Below are 9,199 nucleotides of genomic sequence, written 5' to 3' on the forward strand. Positions count from 1 at the left end.
TTTCTACTTGAGATAATAATCTATCTACTACTACTATTCTTTACTAATATTATATATATAAAGTTTGTGAATTTGGATATCCGGAGTTAGCTACGGTACTATTATTTAGATTTTGAAAATTATTTTATTGTTGGATAGCCTATTTATCGGGTAGGGCTTTACACTATATAACATCACGCTACAACAAATAGAAGCGGGTTTGCAATGAAAATTGCAGGCCATTACTGATATAAAATTGTCTATCGTCTGTGAAAACATTGAAAACGATAGTAATTTGAAAAGGACGCTTACTACGCTGTCCAGTGTTGTGTCAATCTGTATTTCTGACTGTATCTCCGGCGATGGAAATAGCGATCTATTAAATGTGATTTATAATTTCCATGCACATGTAATGTAGAGGTCTAATGACTTTATTAATATACCATTTTTATAATAAACGAGACCTTAATTCTCTGACAAATGTTTCTATTAACTAGAAACCCTAAAAACCTACCATGATTTATACTGATTTTATGTTTATCGCCTGGTGGATAAAAGAAATAAAACGCAATAACGCAAAACTCGGTAAAATATTTCATGAAAAATACGCCTACATGACAGGTGCTCCAAGGATGTTGATCCCAGGAAAATATAACTTTTGTTGAGCGTTGATATAATCAACTAGGAACTACTCTTTTTTATTACTCGACAACGAAGCTAAACGGAGTATATATAATTTTGTCTAATATGTATAACTCTAAATCTATCAGATCATAATTTCATAAATCTCACTGGAAGTATGGTCCACTGTTTATTATAAAGAAAAGGAAAAGTTGCATTAAAACCCTATCCTCCTCTTAGCAAACTACTACTCCTTAACCCTCGTAATAACAACGGGCCATTCTTGTTTTATAAACTGAAACCCGTGAAAATACGGTTGATAATAGAGGGGGGAAGGGGATTGTTAGTAATGTGGACTAATGATCCCATTGCTAGCAATGTACCATGTCAGATCGACCTCCACGCGGTTCCCCCTGGAAAACATCGTGATACAACCCGGTGAATTTGTCTTGTTGGGCTAACTGATCTGACTTCATGTTCATCCTATCGTCCTCCACTGGTGCCCCTCCAGCGTAAACCGTTAGCGCAGGCGAGTGCAACATTCCATTATCATCCTTTAAAAAAAAAGGTTGTTTTATGTGGATGGTTATTTTTAATGTAGGTATGGTGCACTCGTCTGGCTAGCCATCACATTTACAAGTCATCTCTATGATTTCCAAAAGGTACACAGTATGGAGGTGAACCTAATAGATTGCTAGCAATTAGGCTACTAGCTCTCGTAAGTAACTATCCGGTTCTCTCATTACGATGTTTTATCTATAATATAACAGAATCCGTTCAAGCAAAATTTATTAAACAAACTTATAAAGTCTATTTAGAATCCTGTAGAGTAAACGAGCTTAGCTAGTGTTTTTATAAAAATAAAATGAGTCAGGCGTAAAGAGATATAATATGTACTACAATATGCTATTAATTAAACTCCAGCTCCTCCTACTCCTACTGCTACTTCTAAACACCTCGTCCTACTTATTCTTGTTACTTGTTTATTTTGTAAGCTGATATTTCCATAAAATAATAAGCCACGCCAAGATTGTTTACTAAATATGTCATTACTTAACGAAAAACAGAAAATATACTTTCACTTTTATAATATTAGTATAAAATAACTTCTGCGTGGGTATATTTTTGCCCACGATGATTTTAATGAATAAATATCGTGTGGAAAAATCTTCAAAAGATCGTCTACCTATCGAACGGGGTGACAAGGCAATGTGTAGGATTGCTAAAAACCACACGGAGTACCTACCTACTAGCGCTATTACCAGAGTCTCAGAAGTCTCTATACCATTCTACTGCGACTTCGACGAGTTGGTTCACCATGTAGATGGTGTAGGGCAGCCCCCATCTCGTTGTTTGAGTGACCCATTTCGGTCTACTCAATTCTGAAAGAGTGTTGATATGTTGTACCCGCCTACACTATAAGTATACGCGGATAGTGGATAGTGTGGATTTATTGGAAGATAATTTAATGAGGATGAGATCAAATCATTCATTATCAAAAGTAACACATTTACACAGTTACCTTGGTACTATAGTGGTTGCGTAATGAATTGACCTGCGTAAACCCTATTGCTAACAAATCCTTCCCCTTACACTGACATTCTTAATACTCCAAGCGGATGCACAGCAACCTAGATCATCTTATTTCTCATTTAATCATCTTCAACCGGTGCTCCGTAAGCGTATAACGTGTGTGTACTATTCCAAGACTAAAGTATAAAAATATACATAATTTCCATATAAATTTCGTATAAAGAATGACCAGCAGGTTAGGTAAGAAGAAATGATTGTATTGTGTAAAAAAGCACATGATTTTAATAAGTTTTATAGTCAAATATACAAATGAAAATGATGCATAAATAATTTAGAGTCATCAAAAGTAAAGTGATTTAGCGAAAGTTGACAAAAAGATTGATAGTAACAATGTGCAGACATTGATATTCTAACGAGACATGAAGGAGAGCGAAAACAAAAGTGAAGCATCGTTATATTATTATGAAGTAACGACACAGCGAATGGACAGTGTGAACTAGTTTTTTAGATGCATGATGTCATATTCATTTTATTAATTTAATGTTTTTGCAATTTGAATCTGTTTAGATTTATTTCAGTTTTATATAACACTAGCTAATGTCGGCGACTTTAACTACGTACGTACAATTAGTATCTTCTTCCAGTAGTGTTATATAGTATATAAGTTGAGTTATATATTCTGTATTAAGATAAATGATTGATTTTTGATCTTTCATTCATTATTTTTACCCTCAAAATTTCAAGTCCTTTTCCAGCTGCACAAGATTCATATTTCAATAAAAAACAATATCAGTGTCCAATCCACCTTTACACGAAAATTCATCAAAATTCTTCCAGACATAAGTTCATGTGTGTAAATATAACAGATAAGCAAACATAGACAGAGTTACTTTCGCATTTACAATTTTAGTAGATATAGTCTCAACAAAGTTACGAAGTCACTAGTAATTATAAGTTGCTAGTATATTTTTAATTAGTACTATTAAGTCGCCAATTACGATCCATATTGTAACAATAACTGTTTTTGAAATGTAAGATTGTAAATATATGTCGCAAACATATTATGTAGCTCCTTAAGAGCACTTATTTATTAACACACTGTATATTTTGAACAAATTATTTAATTAGATAAAAACAAATATTTTAATGTATTTTATAGAATAAATTTAACTACTATTCCTTTTTGATTAGACAATTTGTTAGTAATGTAACCATTTACCATCACATCGGCCGTATGCTTGTTTGCCACCATCGTATAAAAAATGGCGATATTGTTTGACATTCTTCTTTTAAACTTATTGCTTGATGTCGCCAATAAAGATGCCAATTACACAGATCATTTTATATATATTATTTTTTTATTAGCTTACAATATTCGTTTACCGATCCATTTGTTAGCATTTTCTTTCGATAGCAATTTCTACAAGTTTTTCATTAATTACCTAATGTTGTAAAACATCAAAATCTGATACTGAAAATCCAGACTCGTGTTTGTCTTTTAATAACACAAGGCAACACGAAATCAAAATTCGTGTTCACTTGTGTTAATAAAAACTTAACTGACAGTTATTTAAGATTTACTGTGCAATATATGAATGAAATTAAAAATGAAAATATTCATTACATAGATCAGAGCGTAAGATTGAAAGCGGTATCAAAGGGAAGAGATTTGTTCCGTAATATGGTTTTAAATTGAGATTTGAGGATAGACCAATGTTTGATTCCAAATAATTCCAATCTCAGTTATATAACTTCACGAATCAGCGCCATCTATGTATTTTATTAAATACTGTTTCGTACTGCAGCGAAATCTTGTTTTACCGAAGCATATCAGTGACGCCATTACAAGTACTAAGAAAAGCGTGAGTTGGAATAAAATAAGCATAGCTACTTCGTGTAATAGCAGTGAAAGTTATCTTGCATCACAAGACACTGTACACTGTGTTTTGTTATATTAATTTAGTGCCAGTTAATAGTACTAGATGGCGCTATCGAATTATTTACAAAATCACGACTTTTAAAGTTGTAAGTGGTGTTTAGAATTATAAATTAAATAGGAACTTATAAAACATTAATTATGATATAGCTACTATTTATATATATAATTACGCAAGTTAAGCATGCTTAACTTTAATTTATTATTAAGTGGAATTACGAAAGAAAGGAATTACATAAATAAGCAATACCGTAGATTAAAAACTAGCTACTCGTCCCGGCTTCGCCTGGGTGTACATGTATTATATATATAAACCATCCTCTAGATCTATCTATTAAAAATACGCTTAAAACCCGTTGCGTAGTTTTAAAGATTTAAGCATACATAGGGACGGACAGACAGCGACAACGACTTTATTTTGTACTATGTAATGATGATATAAACAGCAGTCTGTTGCTCTAAATAAAAACGTAATACACTTCCCAGTTCTTAATTTACCTATGTTTTCATCAATTCTCACAAGATCTTCTGTACATGGTACCTACCTACACGTTACATTACGGACAGTTTGCGAAATTAAATAGGATTTGTAACCGGATATACCGCCATGTTGGGTCTGTTCCGGAAACAACGCTATGCTTCCGGTACACTTGTAAATATTACACTTGCTAAATGAAATTCTTCCGGAAAGCAACGACTTTAGAGCAATGTTTTGTACAATAACTGACTCATTTTTATTTTCTAGTCTTTTAATTTACAGAAGAAGCTACGGTGGAACTTTTGATATTACTTTACTCTTTGATTATCAAAAGAACACTTATTATCATCCGTAATTAGGGGTGTAGTTAAGGTTTCAGGAATAATTGCAAAATGTAGAAAGTTTTACTTTATTATTTGATTTTTACATACCTAATATACAAATAATTTAAGACAGAAATCAAAACGATTCATAAAATAATGTATAACTGAAAGATAAAGAAAATCAGATCAAAGAAGAAAAGTAACAAATTAAAAAAATAAATGTAAATTAAAAATTAACGGCTGACAGTACCAGTGGTCACTCAATTAATAAATTGTAAACTTTTGTTAAAAGTTGAAATGAAATCAAATTGCTTGTTTGGAACAGTACAAACAGATGTATAAATATTGAAAGTATTAGGTTAACATTAGTAATATATTTTAATAATATACTAAAATGTTTAGTGTAGATTTTTTTCACTCTTATATACTTATTCCCGTGCAGTCTTTATTTTTACAGTCATTAATTTCCCTTTTGAATATTATTATTATCAATTCATTAATGTATTAGTTAAATATGTTATCATTAATACTTTATGTAACAATCCCATGACAAATTACCCTTAAACATTTACATTGTCTGTGAAAATAAATTAACAGTTCATAAGTCGTACCACTAGATGGCGCTGGTGGCAATATAGAACGCGGTAACGATATTTTTTAATAGCCTATATAGGATCGGAGTTAAGTTTGAAATTTATCTCTGGTTTCCCTTCAAAACGTATAAATCTTTCGCCTTTTACTAAAGATTTCCGTGGAGGGGAACACTCAGATGAGTCTTATTTATTTTTTGACAGTCTTGCCTATGGCAGGACTTAATAAACTAAAATAACCATTGTCGCTCAATGTCAAATTTGTTCGCTCTCTTGTGAATTGGTACGCTCCCGAATCAAATCAGAAAAAAAGCTGTCACTTTAATAATTTTACCTAAGGGTATATACGAAAATTTGTAAAGGACAAACATTTTTCCACGTAGAAATAAAAAAATATATAAAGTACCGTTCATACTAGTGACACTTAACCAAGTGGTTCTCATTACTACAGTATAGTTACATTACTAGTTGCTTTTGGTTTACGTTGGTGTATAGTTATGTTACTAGTTACGACTACTATTTTTGTTGGGGGGAGGGGATTCATGTCTGGTGGACATCCACGCGATCCCTTGGAAAACATCGTGGTTAAATACTGCTGAATTTACTAGTATGGACTAACTGACCTAATGTGTCCAATTGCCAAGTATCTAACCATTCAACCGTAACAAATTTACAAAACAATAATGTTTAGTGGTTGTAATAGAACTTATTAAAAATTTACCTAAGTGATAATGGACGGAGAGGATTAATTGTAATGAGAACTAGAACTAGAACCTTTTGCTGACAATGTAACCTGATTAGATCCCTCAACCCTAACATGTCAGAGTCATGAGTCATGGGCAGACTGACCTGATCTCTTCTTCATCTTCAGGACACTCAGCTGGAGCCCCATTGTCGTAAAACGGGGTCATCATCCCATTATTATCCATCGCTAATAATGAAACACATTATTATTTCCTTACCATATCTTTATTACAACTGACTAGTTCTACTACAATGTATACACGTACATTTAAAAAATAGAAAAACACTATAAAATAACAACATTAAGTGCATGTGTAAATTGTTGAACAAGAATAGTTTTAGATAATGTTAAATTAGCTATATCTGAAATTAACCAAACGAAGTATTTAATTTTTATAACTTTAACATATATGTAGGTTACTACCAAATTACCTCCATTCCAATATATATACATTATTAATATAATCATGTAATGTCATACATTTTTAATACTAAAAAATATCCTTAATAAATTCAAATATACCTGTTTTGTGTAAATTGGCCTTCAAAAACAGATGTTGTCTCTTCGGTCACAATATGCTTCAGGTACTTTAAGGGCTCAATTAACTGCCTTAGTATGTAAATAAAGACCAATTTAGATGCAGGTAAAGAATATTTTGTTTATAATATATTTTTTTAATAATTTAATGCTACCAAAACAAGTAGGTATCTTTATTATTGTAATATACATAACTTGCTTTATAGCATAAACCATGGAATGAAGATTTGGCATCATCTTACATATTTGTTTGTTACTTAACAAGATACAGTGAATAGTAATAATAGGTATATAAAGTATATATATATTTTTTACCTCTTTCTCTTCATTAATTTGTTATTTTTAATATATATTATTATATCGAAAAATATACAGTAACAATATCAGAGATTAGTGGAAGTGAGGGTATTGATTGGAATGGGTGGCCCCATTCCAATCAAACCCTCACTTCCTTCTCTCTTCTTCTTCTCCCCATTGCTAAAAATGTACCATGACAATGGCCTCATGTTCAGCCTGTCATCCTCCAGTTGTACCCCACCATTATAATCCGCTAATGCAGGTAAATGCACTTGCAATCCATTATTATAAAATAATTAAAAAACATACATTATTAATAAAATAAAATATCTTCATGAACATTAATATTTTTGTATAGGTCAATTTAACTATTTATATATGTTGTTTACGGATACAATACATGTTGAAGTTACTCGTTAAACTAATAATATTTAGATATAAGACAGGAATGAGTGGCATCAAAATGGAAGAATTCACGGCTAATTATTATTGTGTATTTTAAAATAGAATTTATTTAATAACTTTTTATTTTTTTATGCAATAAAATATATTTAATATATTATTTATCTATTAAAATATAGGTAACATAGATTTACAGTTTACAATTCAACTATATTAATCTAAATATAATTAAGTACCTAATAGGTAATAAAAACTTAGTTATTAAGTATTTAGGTTCTATTGAATCTGGAAGTTTGCTTAGAAAACAATGTAATTTAATATCGACACTTATCTACCTATTTAATTTGTATTATTATATAAACTATTGAAGTAAATCTGTAAAGTTATACAAAAATAAATGGGAATACATCTTCTCAAGTTACATAAGTCATGTAAAAAGATTGTATTTCTCAATGAAACGAATGAAGTTGCAGGCGTATTATCAGAATAGCCGGTCTACTTATGAAACTAATTCTGATGCATTTGATATAGGATTACGCTGTCATTCTTAAAATAAAATATTTATTGTCAAGACTTTATCCCACCACAGCTGTTTCAATCTTGCCCCTGATTTATAGACGTTATGTGTAGACAATCGAAGACCTAGTTGTAAATATTGCGCAATTAAAGTAAAACTACATAGAACATTTGATAACACTTACAAAACCATTACATTGAATGAAACTCGATGGTATTCCATTTTACTGTCACAACGGTAAGTTTTAAGTTTATAATCATCTTCTAAAAATATATATATAGGTAACTAACTGCGCGCGACATTATTAATAACTAATTAATTTAATTACTTTTTTGCTACATTTCCAAAAAGTACATTAATTAAAACTAATATAGTTTAAATAATTAACTAAGTAGCCTAAATTACCAACGAATCTATTGGCAAATAGACAATACAAATTAGATCACCATTTTTGATGTGGTTTTTAATTTCTCACTCTCCCTTTACTACTACTAAGAAATATTAATTTATAATGATAAGTTATTAGAAAGTGTTACTTAAATATTAATCATTTCAATACCATAATACTGTAATACCTACTAAATGAAGTTTCGTTTAGTTTTTTATACCACAATAGTGGCAAAGCATACGGTTCATCTGCTGTTAAACGGTTACCGTAGCCTATAGACGCCTGAATCACTAAACTTATTAGATTTATCGAAGGTAGACTGTAAAAATCTTCTGTCACTTGAAAAACAATTTACAAAGCGTGAAACTTGTGCTATATCAGACGCTAATTTGTTTTCGGTGGACTAAGACAATAAAATTAAAGGATAAGAGTTATGACATCTCAGTTTTTCAGTATGGACATACTTGAGCATTATTATCGGCGACCGTAATGTATATATATAGGCGACGGTTACCACTTAGTCAGATTGACAATTGACTTATTTGTCATATATCTCAAAATATACACACATTGTTTTTCTTTTTTTATTATCCCACTCTAAACTAAAATTGTGATATAATTGTTAACAAAGTAAGTACATATACCATATCTAAACTATACATAAACCATACCAAATGAATTAATAAGTTCTTTGAGAAAATTTAGCTGCATTTAATTTGTTTTATTAAGTATTTTAAATTAAAAATTTACAAATATACTATATAGAGAGAAAGTAATAATGTACTACAAGCTGAACATGAATCATCAACTAAACTGTTTACTCTGAAATCCAATTTTAAATCAGAAAGAAGTT

General features: G+C 30.6%; 1 non-coding gene across 1 annotated transcript; it reads left to right on the top strand.

Moving 5' to 3' along the window:
- The first annotated feature begins 5,565 nt into the window (after positions 1-5,565).
- Positions 5,566-5,683, top strand: LOC131846652 (U5 spliceosomal RNA). Its single transcript, XR_009357684.1, has one exon. It is a non-coding gene; the product is annotated as a U5 spliceosomal RNA (small nuclear RNA).
- The last annotated feature ends 3,516 nt before the right edge of the window (positions 5,684-9,199 follow it).

Source organism: Achroia grisella, unplaced genomic scaffold (genome assembly GCF_030625045.1).
Source record: "Achroia grisella isolate CSIRO2021 unplaced genomic scaffold, CSIRO_AGI_Agris_v1 utg511, whole genome shotgun sequence".
Taxonomy (NCBI): Eukaryota; Metazoa; Arthropoda; class Insecta; order Lepidoptera; family Pyralidae; genus Achroia; species Achroia grisella.